Genomic DNA, 17,453 nt, shown 5'->3' with positions numbered 1-17,453 from the left:
TTTCTTTAATTAATTCAGTATAAATGATATTTAAAATTTCTTGTGTTGTTGAAGATGCTGAACAAGCTCCAATGGCGGACACTTCAAGAAAGGCGTTACGCAATACGGAGAGGTTTATTATCGAAATTACGAGAGAGCACATTCCGGGAAGAGATGGGCAACATATTACTACCGCCCACATATATCTCGCGTAATGATCACAACGAAAAGATCCGAGAAATTAGAGCAAATACGGAGACTTACAAGCAGTCGTTCTTCCCACGCACAATTCGTGAATGGAACAGGGAAGGGGGGATCAGATAGTGGTACAATAAGTACCCTCCGCCACACACCGTAAGGTGGCTCGCGGAGTATAGATGTAGATGTAGATGTAGAAGAAGAACCGTGCCAGATGCGTACGTTGAGTCATACTTCTACACACAGAACAGTTACACTTGTGCTTTGGTTTCGTAGGTTTTATAGTTGCTGGGGACTTAATTAATTAATTGTGTTAATGAAAATTTCCATTTCATTCTTTGTTGTTGTTCTATGCAGTCAGATTGCGTAATAATACTAGTCAGGGCCAACCGTTACGAGACTTCGTAACCGAACAGACAGCTGCTAAACCAAAAAATTAAAATTATTTGCATTATATTTTAATTAAGCCCCCATGCAGTGTGGGTAATAAACAAGGCAGATCTGTAAGATTGATGTTAGATCAAAGACTATTCAACAGAATTATTTGATTGCAATAGGGCAAAACAGAAAAATTAATGGAATTATTTCAATGTTTTAAAGTTGTCAAGTACCTCACAAGTTTCAATCTCATGAGCAATTTTTGGCAAGTGGAGTTAGATGAGGAAAGCAGGACATATACCATTTTTTTGTATGATGGCAGATCTGTATTGAACATGTCTGTAGCTGCTTTCAGATATACATAATGTTAGTATATTATATCAGAATTTCAGAGGATCAAATAACAAAGTAGATGGGTTTCTTGTTTGTTTAGAAGACTGAGGGTAGAATAGATGTACATGCCTTTCTGAAAATTGTATAGTCAGATATATGGAAAAAGTAAATGTAGTTGAATATAAGCTTTCAACACGCGGAAGTAGAGACACTATTAAGAGAGGAGGAGTTGCCATATTAAAAATTTATCATAGTGTGGAAAATTTATAACCTAAAAATTTGCGTAGAGCGTCATACAGAAGTATACAACTCTGAGATTAAAGTAAATAATGGTACTTCTATAATTGTACCTATTTACAGGTTCACATTGGAAAAATTTCAGCTATTTCTGATAAACTTGGATTCTTTTCTGCTATCTGTCAGAGACAGGGAAGTAAGTTATTGTTTGTGTGAATTGCAATGTAGACATTCTGAAAGAGTCTGATAGACAGTCTGATAGAATCTGAAAGAGTCTAGAGCCTGATAGAAAGTCTGATAGAATCTGAAAGAGACTGACATTAGTTACTGAATTTCCTACTTGGGTAGTACAGGAAAGCAGCACACTGATAGATAATGTTTTGACAGGCCAAGATAAATTCAATCAAATAAAAACTGTTTCCAGTAAGAATGGCCTTTCTGATCATGATGCACAGCTAATGTCATAGTTCCATACAGTAATGGAAAATAGTCCTCTAAAACTGTGCACTGAAATAAAGATTTAACAAATGCAAATTCGAGAGAAAGTTTGAAACCGTTAGACTGGGTTGAGGCGTACAGAGAACCTGACGCTAATTTAAAATTTAACCTATTTCATGATACCTTTGTGAGTATATTTGAGAACAGTCTCCCTAAGAAAACAGTGAAATATATTTGTAAGAAACTATCTAAACAGATGTGGTTTACTAAAGAGATTAAGGTATTTTGTAACCAGAAAAGGGAAACGTAACTTACAGTTAGAAGAAGTAAGGAACCAGAAACAGCCAAACATTGCCAAAACTACTGTGCTATGTTAAGAAAAGTTATTAAAAAATCCAGTAGTTCGTGCATTATTTCTTAGAATAGCACCTCTGATAGTAAAATTAAAACAATATGAAATATTGTTAAAAGAAAAACAGGGCAGCTGAGAACATGGGAAGACTGCATTTCAATACCATAAAGATGGTGCAATTCAGCTACTGTATTAATTTGAAGAGGTTGAAAAAATCAGCCAACCAGCTGCAAACCAAAGGTTTGTTCAGCCCTTGACCTAGGCATAGATATTTATAAAAATATCTTTTTCAGAAGGAGTGGGCCTTGTTACATCACATGTTGGCAAATGCAATTTGCTGACTATGCAAATGTAATTTTCTGAAGAGCATATTTTTATAAATATCGAAGCCCAAGTCAAGGGCGAAATAAACTTTCGGTTTGAAACTGGTTGGCTGTTTTTTCACCCTCTTCAGACTGTATTTCTATCAAACTGAATGAAAAGTTTTTTAACAAAAAGTCAGAAGTAAAAAATATTTTTAATAATAATTTTTTAGGTGTTGTAGACCAAATATGATCCAGCACTTCATTGGAATATGCAAGGTCGTATATGGAAGAGGCAATACCTCCGCAATTTTATAAAATTGAAATTGAAGCCACTTATCCTACTGAAATCTGGAAAATAATAAATTCACTCGCATGGAACTGATGGCATTTCCAATAGAGTACTAAATACTTGTTCCAAACAGGTAAGTAGGATTCTATGCTCACTGAAACACGGCATTTTTCCAGACAGACTGAAATATGCTATTGTCAAACCACTGCATAAAAATGGGGATATGTCTGAGACTAATGACTACCACCCAGTTTCACTTATGACAACTTTATCACAAATTTTTTGAAAAACCAACGTATTCAAGAGTAGCTTCATATGGTTAGGTTCTGCTGCTTATGCTGTGAGGGTTATGGGAAATTTTGGTGATAAACATTTCAGTAAATTATCATACTATGCCTATTTTCATTCACTGCTTTCATATGGCATCATGTTAGGGTAATTTATCATTAAGAGTAAAAGTATTCATTAAACAAAAGTGTGTAATCAGAATAATATCTGCAGCCCACCCAAGACCTCCATGCAGACATTTATATAAGGAACTAGGGATATTCACAGTATCTTAACAATACATATACTCACTTACGAAACTGATTATTAACAACCCATCCCAATTCGAAAATAATAGCAAAGTGCATGACTTCAACACTAGAAGAAAAGATAACATTCACTGTTCTAGGTTAAATCTGACTTTGGCACAGAAAGGGGTTAATTATGCTTCACAGTCTTTGGTCATTTACCAAATGGATCAAAAAGTCTGACATGTGCATTTTAAAAAAATTAAAAGTATTCCTGAATGACAACTCCTTTTACTCAGTGGATGAATTTTAGATGTTGTTGTTGTTGTTGTGGTCTTCAGTCCTGAGACTGGTTTGATGCAGCTCTCCATGCTACTCTATCCTGTGCAAGCTTCTTCATCTCCCAGTACCTACTGCAACCTACATCCTTCTGAATCTGCTTAGTGAATTCATCTCTTGGTCTCCCCCTACGATTTTTACCCTCCACGCTGCCCTCCAATACTAAATTGGTGATCCCTTGATGCCTCAGAACATGTCCTACCAACCGATCCCTTCTTCTGGTCAAGTTGTGCCACAAACTCCTCTTCTCCCCAATCCTATTCAGTACCTCCTCATTAGTTATATGATCTACCTATCTAATCTTCAGCATTCTTCTGTAGCACCACATTTCGAAAGCTTCTATTCTCTTCTTGTCCAAACTATTTACCGTCCATGTTTCACTTCCATACATGGCTACACTCCATACAAATACTTTCAGAAATGACTTCCTGACACTTAAATCTATACTCGATGTTAACAAATTTCTCTTCTTCAGAAACGCTTTCCTTGCCATTGCCAGTCTACATTTTATATCCTCTCTACTTCGACCATCATCAGTTATTTTGCTCCCCAAACAGCAAAACTCCTTTACTACTTTAAGTGTCTCATTTCCTAATATAATACCCTCAACATCACCCGACTTAATTCGACTACATTCCATTATCCTCGTTTTGCTTTTGTTGATGTTCATCTTATATCCTCCCTTCAAGACACCATCCATTCCGTTCAACTGCTCTTCCAAGTCCTTGGCTGTCTCTGACAGAATTACAATGTCATCGGCGAACCTCAAAGTTTTTACTTCTTCTCCATGAATTTTAATACCTACTCCGAATTTTTCTTTTGTTTCCTTTACTGCTTACTCAATATACAGATTGAACAACATCGGGGATAGGCTACAACCCTGTCTCACTCCCTTCCCAACCACTGCTTCCCTTTCATGTCCCTCGACTCTTATAACTGCCATCTGGTTTCTGTACAAATTGTAAATAGCCTTTCGCTCCCTGTATTTTACCCCTGCCACCTTCAGAATTTGAAAAAGAGTATTCCAGTCAACATTGTCAAAAGCTTTCTCTAAGTCTACAAATGCTAGAAACGTAGGTTTGCCTTTCCTTAATCTTTCTTCTAAGATAAGTCGTAAGGTCAGTATTGCCTCACGTGTTCCAGTATTTCTACGGAATCCAAACTGATCTTCCCCGAGGTCGGCTTCTACTAGTTTTTCCATTCGTCTGTAAAGAATTCGTGTTAGTATTTTGCAGCTGTGGCTTATTAAACTGATTGTTCGGTAATTCTCACATCTGTGAACACCTGTTTTCTTTGGGATTGGAATTATTATATTCTTCTTGAAGTCTTGGGGTATTTCGCCTGTTTCATACATCTTGCTCACCAGATGGTAGAGTTTTGCCAGGGCTGGCTCTCCCAAGGCCGTCAGTAGTTCCAATGGAATGTTGTCTACTCCGGGGGCCTTGTTTCGACTCAGGTCTTTCAGTGCTCTGTCAAACTCTTCACGCAGTATCGTATCTCCCATTTCATCTTCATCTACATCCTCTTCCATTTCCATAATATTGTCCTCAAGTACATCGCCCTTGTATAGACCCTCTATATACTTCTTCCACCTTTCTGCTTTCCCTTCTTTGCTTAGAACTGGGTTGCCATCTGAGCTCTTGATGTTCATACAAGTGGTTCTCTTATCTCCAAAGGTCTCTTTAATTTTCCTGTAGGCAGTATCTATCTTACCCCTAGTGAGATAAGCCTCTACATCCTTACATTTGTCCTCTAGCCATCCCTGCTTAGCCATTTTGCACTTCCTGTCGATCTCGTTTTTGAGACGTTTGTATTCCTTTTTGCCTGCTTCATTTACTGCATTTTTATATTTTCTCCTTTCATCAATTAAATTCAATATTTCTTCTGTTACCCAAGGATTTCTACTAGCCCTCGTCTTTTTACCTACTTGATCCTCTGCTGCCTTCACTACTTCATCCCTCAAAGCTACCCATTCTTCTTCTACTGTATTTCTTTCCCCCATTCCTGTCAATTGTTCCCTTATGCTCTCCCTGAAACTCTGTACAACCTCTGGTTCTTTCAGTTTATCCAGGTCCCATCTCCTTAAATTCCCACCTTTTTGCAGTTTCTTCAGTTTTAATATACAGGTCATAACCAATAGATTGTGGTCGGAGTCCACATCTGCCCCTGGAAATGTCTTACAATTTAAAACCTGGTTCCTAAATCTCTGTCTTACCATTATATAATCTATCTGATACCTTTTAGTATCTCCAGGGTTCTTCCATGTATACAACCTTCTATCATGATTCTTAAACCAAGTGTTAGCTATGATTAAGTTGTGCTCTGTGCAAAATTCTACCAGGCGGCTTCCTCTTTCATTTCTTAGCCCCAATCCATATTCACCTACTACGTTTCCTTCTCTCCCTTTTCCTACACTCGAATTCCAGTCACCCATGACTATTAAATTTTCGTCTCCCTTCACTATCTGAATAATTTCTTTTATTTCATCATACATTTCTTCAATTTCTTCGTCATCTGCAGAGCTAGTTGGCATATAAACTTGTACTACTGTAGTAGGTGTGGGCTTCGTATCTATCTTGGCCACAATAATGCGTTCACTAAGCTGTTTGTAGTAGCTTACCCGCGTTCCTATTTTCCTATTCATTATTAAACCTACTCCTGCATTACCCCTATTTGACTTTGTGTTTATAACCCTGTAGTCACCTGACCAGAAGTCTTGTTCCTACTGCCACCAAACTTCACTAATTCCCACTATATCTAACTTTAACCTATCCATTTCCCTTTTCAAATTTTCTAACCTACCTGCCCGATTAAGTGACCTGACATTCCACGCTCCGATCCGTAGAACGTCAGTTTTCTTTCTCCTGATAACGACATCCTCTTGAGTAGTCCCCGCCCGGAGATCCGAATGGGGGACTATTTTACCTCCGGAATATTTTACCCAAGAGGACGCCATCATCATTTAATCATACAGTAAAGCTGCATGCCCTCGGGAAAAATTACGGCTGTAGTTTCCCCTTGCTTTCAGCCATTCGCAGTACCAGCACAGCAAGGCTGTTTTGGTTTTTGTTACAAGGCCAGATCAGTCAATCATCCAGACTGTTGCCCTTGCAACTACTGAAAAGGCTGCTGCCCCTCTTCAGGAACCACACGTTTGTCTGGCCTCTCAACAGAAACCCCTCCGTTGTGGTTGTACCTACGGTACGGCTATCTGTATCGCTGAGGCACGCAAGCCTCCCCACCAACGGCACGGTCCATGGTTCATGGTAGATATGAAGTAACAATTGTAAAAAAGCTTAATTATATTGTGTAAAGAAACCTTATGTTAAATTGGCATGATCTACATCGTTACAAAATGTCGTTTTCATGATCTCTGGAACAAGTATTAATGTAATGTAATTCTCTGGATGAAGATCTAGTGGACAAATTATTAAAGGTCGTCATCTACACTGATGATATAATAACAAGTCTGAGACATAGACGAACATTTGGGGCCATTAGTGGAGTTCTGCAAGTTTTCAGGGAAGCTGGAGTAACTGTTACTTTAGAGAACACAGAACAAGCAAAAAAAAAAAGTCTGGTCTAGTTTAAAGGACACATCATCATACCACAAGCAACCAAATCTAATTCAGACAAAATGCTTTCAGAAAATTTTCAGTACTTAAATACTGTACATAATTAAACACATATCCTGGATTCTATGATTTATACAGAAAATTCATTGATGGACATGGACTAGTGATGATGTTAGAAAGGAATACATTAAATCTGTCAAATCATATGAACTGCAACATATTGAACACATAGAGTTATATCATAAAATTGAATTACTTTATTTTGTCACTGTGTTACAAAAAATATACAGAACTGGAAGTTTAGTGTTAAGAAATGTATGTTAGCTGTACTCTTTAAGGAGTATATGTTACTTAAAAAGCAGCTACACAACTGTCATGTGTCTTATAATGTGATCAAATATGTTGCAGTTCATTTGCCATTTGCAACTGACAACAAGAACATACAGCAGGTGAGACATAAAAATTTTTAATTTACAAGTTATTTTACAGTGCATTGGCGGAGCGACAGTGACGTGTAGACGTTTCAACATACAGTTTTTTGGCAGAACAACTAATGTTGTCTCGGTCCATGTTGTCTGGTGGGGTCGAGAGGTGTCTTTGGGAGTAGCAGGTGCTGTTATGGGAGGTAGTATGTCATACTGTGATGTGGTGTGACGAAGCAATGATTCAAGTTAGTCAGTGCACAACATTTCATTTCTGCCAACATCACAGCTGAGGTGGTCAATGCATGGTTGCATTACTCCCCAGCCATCAATGTCTTTGTTTATAGTCCCATTTCGTACCCACTTCATTGCACAGCAGCGCATCATGTGTAATTACATGTGCAATTACTACAATGCCATTGCCATAGTCTGCAGTAACAATAAGATGATTGAGTTTAAGTGTGTGAAACCAGTGCAGCATGCAGGATGTGATGTGCATAATGCACATTATCATGGTTTTTAAAGTGCTTCACAAGAATGTGTTTACAAATGCTATGTAGTTGCATGGATTCAATGTTGTCAACACAATAATTACAGTATACATTTTTTACTATTTTCTCTTTTTCGATTTTATTCTCTTACCTTAAGAAATAGAATGTTAACTGTGTGCCAAGTAAGAATTTTTATTTTCTTCGAATTGCTTACTTCTTATGCTCATTCTGTGACTGTATGTGTATAACTTATTATAACTTTCACTGAATAACATGTTGTATTTTATTTGCATAATGAATTTTGTCAAATGTTCTAAATTGTATTTTACTGCTTGACAGTAGCACAAAGATGTTTATGGAACTTGATTTTCTCCAACACACATTAAGATGAAATATAACATTCTTTTCCTAAAATTTTACAAAACTTCAGTAGGGACCTTTTCTATGCTGCAGACATGTCTTCATACTGAGATGCATTTGGATAACCCTTTAACATTTTCAAAAATTAATGAAAAGTTAGGTATAAGCATTCTGCACATTTGTGGCATTGTGTATGTTGTTTGACTTTGATGTTTCTCTATTTGATATGATGTGTTATGGTTAGTTACTATGTTACTTTTATGTCTTATAAGGAATATACTTCAATGCATTTTGCTATCTTTATTCTAATACTTTGATGCACTAATCACATAAAGTAATGTTGTGTTTTGTCTTACTTCCACCCCTTCTGGCAATAATGGTTCACACACACACACACACACACACACACACACACACACACACACAAGAAATATAACAAATATAACAAATCCTTGCTCATTGTTTATTTATTATGAACATACTGTTGTACAAATTTACTGATGCTTTGAGAAATCATTTTCATCATTTTTTTTATTGGTTTATTATCTAGATATATATTTACATAATTTTTTGCACATGTGTTACATAATTATGAATTTATTCTTGTTTAAGTTTAAGGGTTCTTTCTATTTTGCTTTTTTGGCTTTACTAGCCTCATTTGCACTCAATTAAACACAAAAATAATATTTTCCGTCTGTGTGGACATCTGAGATAACCTAACCTAACCTAATGTAATTCTAACCTAACCTAACTCTAACCTAACCTAACCTAACCTAACCTAACTCTAACCTAACCTAACCCAACCTAACCTAACCTAACCCAACGTAACCTAACCCAACCTAACCTAACCCAACCCAACCTAACCCAATCCAACCTAACCCAACCCAACCTAACCCAGCCCAACCTATCCCAACCCTGCTACCAATGTTAGAAACAAGATTGTCCAGGTTCTCCAATAGTAACCATAAACCAAAGCGTTCATCAGTTGGTCTCGTCGTCCTCCCTAATAGTTGAGACATTTTAAGCACTTTGGAGTAATCCATGTTGACACTTTCAACTACCCCAGAAGACTGATTAGAATAGGCCAACATGCATCCTTATATACTCTACAAATCCGAGATGATTGCACTTCCGGTCACGTGATTTCCCGTCATACACTCTGCTTAGATCCTAGCCCAATTGCGCTATTTTGTGAGCAAGTTGTTCGTGGGATGCAAGGCGGCTGCCCCCCCCCCCCTGCGAGTAAGGCGTTTGTGCTACGGGGAGACGCCCCTCTCCTTGCACATCAGTTCTGAGAGTGACTTCGGTTCGCTGATGTAAAGGGGATGATTTGGTATGGTGAGGGATATGAATTACATGTTTACCAGATCGAGACAGTACTCAGTGACATATTCCCTGGTTGGAGATCAGTTTGACATTCCAATATTCCTGTGAGTCTTGTATGCATTTGATGACCTGTAGACAACATTGCGATGTTTAGTTGTCGGTGCAAAGTGGTTATCAGTGTAAAATAGTTTATTACTGTTGAGTGTAGCTCTGTAGAAAGATAGAACAGGATGACAGTGCTTCCCTAGGACTGGGGGGAGCATCGTGACATATAGGCAGTGTGAGTGTAGGCATAAGATAATTTTTTCGCATGCTGTACGGATATAAAAGATAACTGCGCTGTTTGTGTAGAATGTGCTTATATTGTATTTTAAAGTTTGTGTGGCTTACACTATGTGAACTGTGTTTATATTGCATTGTAAAGTTACTATTGTTTATGTTATGGGATGACTAGAGAGGATGACTGTGGGTCCTATCGTGAGGGACGTATAGATTGAGTACATGGATAATGGTGAGCGATTTTTTACTTGGAAAATTATATGCGCTGTAGATAGTGAGGCACAGTCGTCAAGAGGAGACATTAACTGTACATTGTTCGGTGTCAGACTGTAGCAGCAACGGTAATATTTAATTTTAGTTACACTGTTAATTGTCTTCCTCTCTTGCAACAATCTTGTGAATCTGAGATGTATTTGATAATGTGTAGGCAATTTTGGATGTTTAATTATCAGTGCAATTTAGCGATTTGTGCAAAATAAGCAAAGAAAGCCTCGGAAAGAAAAAGTGGATCGTACTTCGATACCAGCTGCATCACTAATTCGGCGGGTAAATTCGATAAGAGCGAACCGGAATGCTCGATTGACTGTGGTGGGATATAGGAGGGAACGTTTGCGTATGTTGAGAGCTGGAAGGGTACCACGTTAGGAAAGTTGGGAAGAGTGGATTCGATGTTATTTTCGTAAACAGGTTCTGTTGTAGGAAGACTTTCCGTGCACACAACCTGAGACATCTAGAAAGCGAGCTGTAACTATTTATGGGACATTATACAATTTCCGAGAGGTTGACTTGGGTGTTATTTAAATCAAAGAGCGATGTGAGGTAAGAACAACGTTGAGAACGTTTTAGATGGCGAGTCGTCACGCAGACGTTTCGCGGCGAGGCGAGAGCAATGCTGGATAGATAAGTATGGTTATTAAACGTGTGTGTGTGTCAACACGCCCTGCCTTCAATGGCAGAGACAAGTGGCACCTGGAGATGCCTCGCATATGAGACTGGAGTGATGCTTGGAATGCAACTTTCACCGGTGTTCGACGACGCTGCGGCCGCCTCACTTCGCGAGGGTTGGGGCGCGCGCGGACCAGCTTCGCTCGCGTCATCGTAGGCGTCTAGGTGAACACATATTTGGATAGGAATTTAATGGGCGTGAAGTATAAATGCGGCTGTCACCATCTCATGTTTGCAGAAGCCGAGCAGGGACCTGTGCGCGGTTTGACAGCTGACTTCGTGGGGGACTGGGTGTGGTGTAGGGTGCTTGCGTGCGACTGTTGCGTTATTTTGCGAGCGGCCCTGTAGGCTGTGCCATGCGTTATTTGGACAGTTTACGAGTACTGAGAGTGTTTGCAGATATGTGTACTGCATTATGTAGAAGCAGTTTGTTATTGTGTACTGTAATTAGGAGTTGTTTGTGCGTCTGTGGGCTATGCAACATGACGCCAGGCACATCTGGGTAGATGTTTTGTGATAGAGTGATAAATATAATCCATGCCTAAATAAAATGTTCGAAAATAAATAGATTGCAGTCATTCCTTACTCTCTGCAGCAGCCCAGAGCAGGGTGAGTCGTTTTCCCTAAACATCTTGGGTTACGTCAGGAAAGGGACAATAGCGTCCTCTCCTGGTGGCGAACATACTGTTTGCTGCCATCAAGGATAACTGTACTTGCGTCATCAGTTGGTGTCACGGTGGCGTCCTCTGATGGCGACGAAATGTACTAAAGCAGTTGGGGTGTGGAGCTCGTGGTGAACTCTCTAGGTGGCGCCATCTTAGATTACGGTACTTGCATCACTACAGCGTCCTCTAGTGGCATCGATATGAACTAAGTCAGTTGGGCTATGGACTCAGTGGCGAATACACTTGGTGCTGCTGCTGCTGCCTCTAACTGTTTAAATCAAGGCTGGTGTATGATTTTGACAGTTAACGATTAGCAAGCAGAGTATTTTAGTTGGATTAGTATTTTGGGAATTTTAGAGTTGCTTGGCTATCTGGACGTAAATGTATTGCATTATTTATGAGTGGTTCACATGCCTGTAAGCTGTGCAATGTGTTATTTTTGACGGTTTACAGTTAACAAGAGTGTGTGTAGTGCCTTATAGATGAGTTATGTAGGACTAGTTTGCATGTCTGTATGCTGTGGGGCATGTCAGAGCGTATGATAGATATACTCCATTCGTAAATAAATTGCCCCCAAATAAATAAAGTACACTCATTCCTCTCTCCATCAGCCTAGTGGGGCGTGAGTCCTTTTACTACCCGCCCCTAGGAAGAGGTGGTGGTCTGGCGACTTTGGTTAGTGGTGGTAGTGAACTTTGTTTGCAGCAATTTTCTTACGTTGGTAGCGAAAACGCAAGTGAGCTTTGTTTACTGGCAGAATTCAAACTTGGCGTTGGTTCCTAGGAGGAAGTGAAGGTCGGGTGGCTGAGGTTAGTACAAGTGTCCTTTCTTTCCCACAATTATCGTAGGTTGGTAGAGAAAGCGCAAGTGACCTTTCTTTACTGCCAGAATTCAAACTCAGAGCTGGTTGCTAGCAAGAAGTGACAGTCTGGACCTTGAAATGTTGTTGAAATTAGATAGATGAACGCCTTTTCATACTTATATGAAATTGTAAATTGAATTATTTAATATGATTAAAATTGAAATGCAATTAAGTACTTAGGTAATTGATAGGTTAGATGCGAGATGTGGGCATTAGCGTATTTACAGAAGACTATGTCCGGCACGTGTTTGGAGGTGGCGGCCGAGGGTGTGTGATGTATGTGGTGGAATGCCTGCGAGGCGGCGGTGTGGCGCTTGTCTGGGTATAACGCGCCCTCTAGTGGTGGCGATGTGTACTAAGTCAGTTGGAGTCCTGACCTTGTGGTGAACACACCTTCATGGAATTGTTTAAATAAAGTCATATGTCCAAGTCCTTTTCCCACGAATCCTTAGGAGGTGGTGGCAGTCTGGTGACTGAGGTTAGTAAAGAGTCTTTTCTTTCACGTCATTTTGTTGGCTTAGTAGACATGTGGGAATTGAATTTTGTTTACTGCAAAAATTAAAAGTTGGTAGGAGCTCGTAGGAAGAGGTGGCGGTCAGGTGACTTAGGTTAGTGGAGGTAGACCAGGTGGGCTATTTTCCTGCGATTTTCTTTGGTTAGGAGAGATAAGAGCAGTGTGGTGCATTATCCTGTTGGAATTTGAACTTACCGCCATTTGCTAGGGGTTTGGGGGTTAGGTTAGTGTATGTAGCCCAATTGGCCTATTTTCCAGCCATTTTCGTGGTGTGACACATTATCCTGCTGTCATTTGAGTTTCCCGCCAATTTTTTTCTGGAGGGTTAGGTTAGTGGAGGTAGCCCAATTGACCTATCTTCCCGCCAAAATTCAAACTTCCCGCCAAAATCCGCCATGTTGTATGACGTCATGCACTGTTCCCAAATCTCCATGACGCCATCTTGGATGACGTCGTCACCGCCATCTTGAATAAATTTGGCAACAATTCAATGTGGGGCAACATCGGTGTAGCCCCCCCACTATCGATAATTCAATTATTGACTGGATAAGTCCCTTGCAGTTGACCTAAGACCTTACGATTACCCGAGATGAGGTGTAGCTGCCGTATAACATGAGAAAAGGCAAGAAGTACTAATTTGTAGTAAAAACTTAAGAAAATTCCCATTTTAGTCATTTGGTTACGTACTGACGTAATGTCAAAGCATAACATTGCTCGCCTGTCTCTCGGGAAGTTTACATTTATCAGCTGGAAATTTATGCCACATACTGAGGTGTCCAGCCTCTTCGTTCTGTACAAAATAGATGCTTGTAAGATAATGCAATCGACAAGGAAGCCTTATGACAGGTCATGTTTTGGTTATCGAGAATTCGGTTACTGACAGGTTTAATTCTCTTGCAGTTGACCTAGGTCCTTAAGATTTAGCACGAAACGAGGTGTAGCATCCACATCACATGAGAAAATGCTAGAAGTATTAAATTGTAGTAAAACCTTTAGAAAACCGCCCGTTTTTGGCAATTGTTTTCGTACTGTCGCACTGCCAGAACACCACTTTGCTCTCCTTTCTGCCGGGAAGAGTTACATTTATCGGCTGGAAATTTATGTCACTTATTGAGGTATCCAGTCTCTTCGTTATGTACAACATAGAAGCTTCTAAGTTAATGCAATCGACAAGTAAGCTTTATTACAATCATGTTTTGGTTATCTAAAATTGAATTATTGAACGGTCAAAGTGATTTGCAGTTGACCTAGAGTCTTAAGAGTTTTCATGAGACGAGCTGTACCAGCTACATTGAACGAGAAAACGCCAGAAGTATTAAATTGTTGTAAAACCTTAAGAAAAACTCAAGTACTTGTCGTTTGTTTTCATACTGATGAAATGCCATAACATCAGTTTGTTCGCCTTTTTGTCGGGAATGTTGACATTTATCGGCTGGAAATTTATGTCACGTACTGAGGTATCCAGTCTCTTCGTTCTGTAAAAAATAGAAGCTTCTAAGATAATGCAATCGACAAGTAAGCCGTATTACAGGTCATGTTTCAGTTATCGAAAATTCAATTATTGAATTGTTTGAGTACCTTGTTGTAGATCCAGGACGTTAAGATTTTGCATGAGACGAAGTCTAGCAGCCACATTGCACGAAAAAACGCGTGAAGTATTAACTAATAGTAAAAACGTAAGAAAACCTCCCGTTAATGTCAATTTGTTTTAGTACTGACCTAAAGCCAGAACATCACATCCCTCGCCTTTCTTTTGGGAAAGTTTACATTTATTTGCCGGTAATGTCGCATACTCAGGTATCCAGTCTCTTCGTTATGTACAAAATAGAAGCTTCTAAGTTAATGCAATCGACAAGTAAGCTTTATTACAGGCCATGTTTTAGTTATCGATAATTCAATTATTGAACGGGTCAAGTCACTTCCAGTTGACCTAAGGCTTTAAGCTTTTTCTTGAGATGAGGTGTAGCAGCCACGTAACATGAGAAAACTCGAGAAGTATTAATTTGTTGTAAAAACTTAAGAGAACCTCCCGTTTATGTCATTTGTTTTCATACTCACGTAATAAGGGAACATCACATTGCTCGCCTAATGAGAGAACATCACATTGCTCGCCCTTCAGTCAGGCAAGATTACACATATCTGATGGAAATTTATGTCACGTACTGATGTATCTAGTCTCTTCATTGTGTATATAATAAAAGCTTCTAAGTTAATACAATCGACAATTAAACCTTTTTGCACCATACTTAGATTATTTTGCTCAAGATGTAGATCATTTTTTACCCAAGTGTCATAGTTATTCTACATGCTGTTCATTTCAAAAAGGGAATGGTTTTTACACAAGAAACACATGAGAGAGAAAATGTACTGAGATACTGTTGTGAGTATTCTTAGTTCTTGGAAGAGTTTCTTGCAGGAATGTCTGTAATTGACACCACACAAAATCCTAATGACTCTTTTCTGGGCTATGAAGATTTTGTTTGTCTTTGCCTCGCTTCCCAGAATATAACTCCATAGGCCACCAGGGCATGAAAATAACCAAAATAGGCAGCTTTCAAAGTATTTAAGTCACTGAAGGAAGCAATCGCACAAATAGGGTAAATTGCTGAGCTTAGTGTTTTATATAGGTAAGGAATGTGTAAGGACGAGTTTAGATTGCTATTAACAAGCAGACCCAGGAACTTTGTTGACTCCACTCTTGCTAAATGCCCATCATTGTATTTAACATTAATCTCCCCTTCGATATTTTGGCTTGTATGGAATTGAATCAATTGAGTTTTTTCAAAATTTGGTGATTATACATTAAAGGTAAACCAGTTAAAGGTCTCCTGAAAAATTTCATTTACAGTGATTTCAAGATTAGTATTTGTTGAATTGTCTACCAGAATCGTTGTGTCATCGGCAAACAAAGTAAATTTTATCTTAGCCCTTGTACACTTGCAAGGCCATTTATGAAAATAAGAAAAAGTAGAGGACCCAGAATAGAGCCCTGTGGGACTCCACAGTTTATTGTGCCCCAAGAAGAGGACACTGGTTTCCCCTTAGTGTCGTTTACCATGACTTTCTGTTTCTGGTCCTTTAAATAGGAGGCAAGCCACACTCCTGCTTCTCCAGTTAACCCATAAAATTCTGCCTTTCTCAGAAAAATCTCATGGTTCACACAATCGAATGCCTTAGAAAGGTCACAAAAGATTCCAGTTGGAGACATTTTATTATTCATTGATTCAAGAATTGCATTGGTGAAAGAATATATTGCATCTTCTGTTGAGATGTTTTTCTGGAAACCGAACTGACTTTTATTGAAAACATTGTATTTACTAAGATGTTCAAGAATCCTTCTGTGTACAAGTTTCTCGATAATCTCGGAGAAACAAGTTAAGAGTGAAATATGACGATAATTGGTTACTTCGTTTCTGTCACCCTTCTTGTACAATGGTTTCACCACTGGATATTTAAGTCTATCAGGGACAGTTCCTAGTCTCAGTGATTCATTAAAGATGTGGCACAGGACTTCACAAATGAAAATGTGTGTGTGGTTCTACACTTTGATGGAAATACCATCAATGCCAGTGGATATTTTTGTTTTTCATGGTCCTTATTATCTTCTAAATTTTGTCAACAGTGACAGGAGGCTTGCTAATCTGGGGTGTTGCACTAAGTCTACTTCTTTGTAAAAGATTCAGAGTCTCATTTATAGAACCATTACACCTTATTTTATCTGCTGCAGTCAAAAAATGCTTGTTGAAAATTTTTGCAACATTTTCACCTTTATCAATGATATTCCCATTATGTTTAACTTCAATATTTTCTGCATTGTTTGAGTAACTACCAGTTTCTCTTTTAATAATACCCCAGATGGTTTTTATTTTGTTGTCAGAATTATCTGTTTCTGATTTGATGAACATACTTTTTGCCTTTATCAGAACTTCATTTAAAATCTTGCAGTACCTTTTATAATGAGCTCTTATTTCAGGATCATTAGTATTTCTGAGAGAAACATAAAGTAGTCTTTTAGTCCTACAAGTTGTTTTTATTCCTTTTGTGAGCCACTGTTTGCTGGTATGTCTCTGGTACTTGTTCTTTGTAGTTCTTAGAGGGAAGACAGCTTCAAAGTAGCACATAAATTCATTTATAAATAGGTTAAATTTGTCATTGACTTTCAGTGCTCTATAAATTGGACTCCAGTCAGTGAGTTGAAGATAACTGTTGAAGATCATGAGATTTTCATTATTAATTACCCTTAATGACCTTTTACAGACTTTGTCCTTCTTGGGTGGGCATATATCATTGATAGTTAGCAATTGGCCATCATGATCTGAAAGACCATTTAGGACTTGTTTTACTGTTGCATTTGTGTTCCTATTCTCATCAATGAAAATATTATCTATAAGACTTGAACAGTATTTCGTAACCCTTGTGGGAAAGTCTACCATGGGTGTGAGGTTGTATGTGTTCATTATATGTAGCAGGTCAGCTCTACTACTATCATAATCTAGAAAGTTCATGTTCAAGTCTGCTAAGACTACAGTATTTTTATTTTTTGAATGTATATGGGATAGAAGAGATTCAAGTTGCTTAAAGAACATACATTGCTTCTCTGATGGAGCCCTATACACTGTTACTACAATGAGTGACAGGGTCTTGGTGCTAA

The sequence above is a fragment of the Schistocerca nitens genome, chromosome 6 (genome assembly GCF_023898315.1).
Source record: "Schistocerca nitens isolate TAMUIC-IGC-003100 chromosome 6, iqSchNite1.1, whole genome shotgun sequence".
In the NCBI taxonomy this organism is placed as follows: Eukaryota; Metazoa; Arthropoda; class Insecta; order Orthoptera; family Acrididae; genus Schistocerca; species Schistocerca nitens.
The sequence above is the reverse complement of the archived record's forward strand: the minus strand, read 5'-3'. Positions refer to the sequence as shown.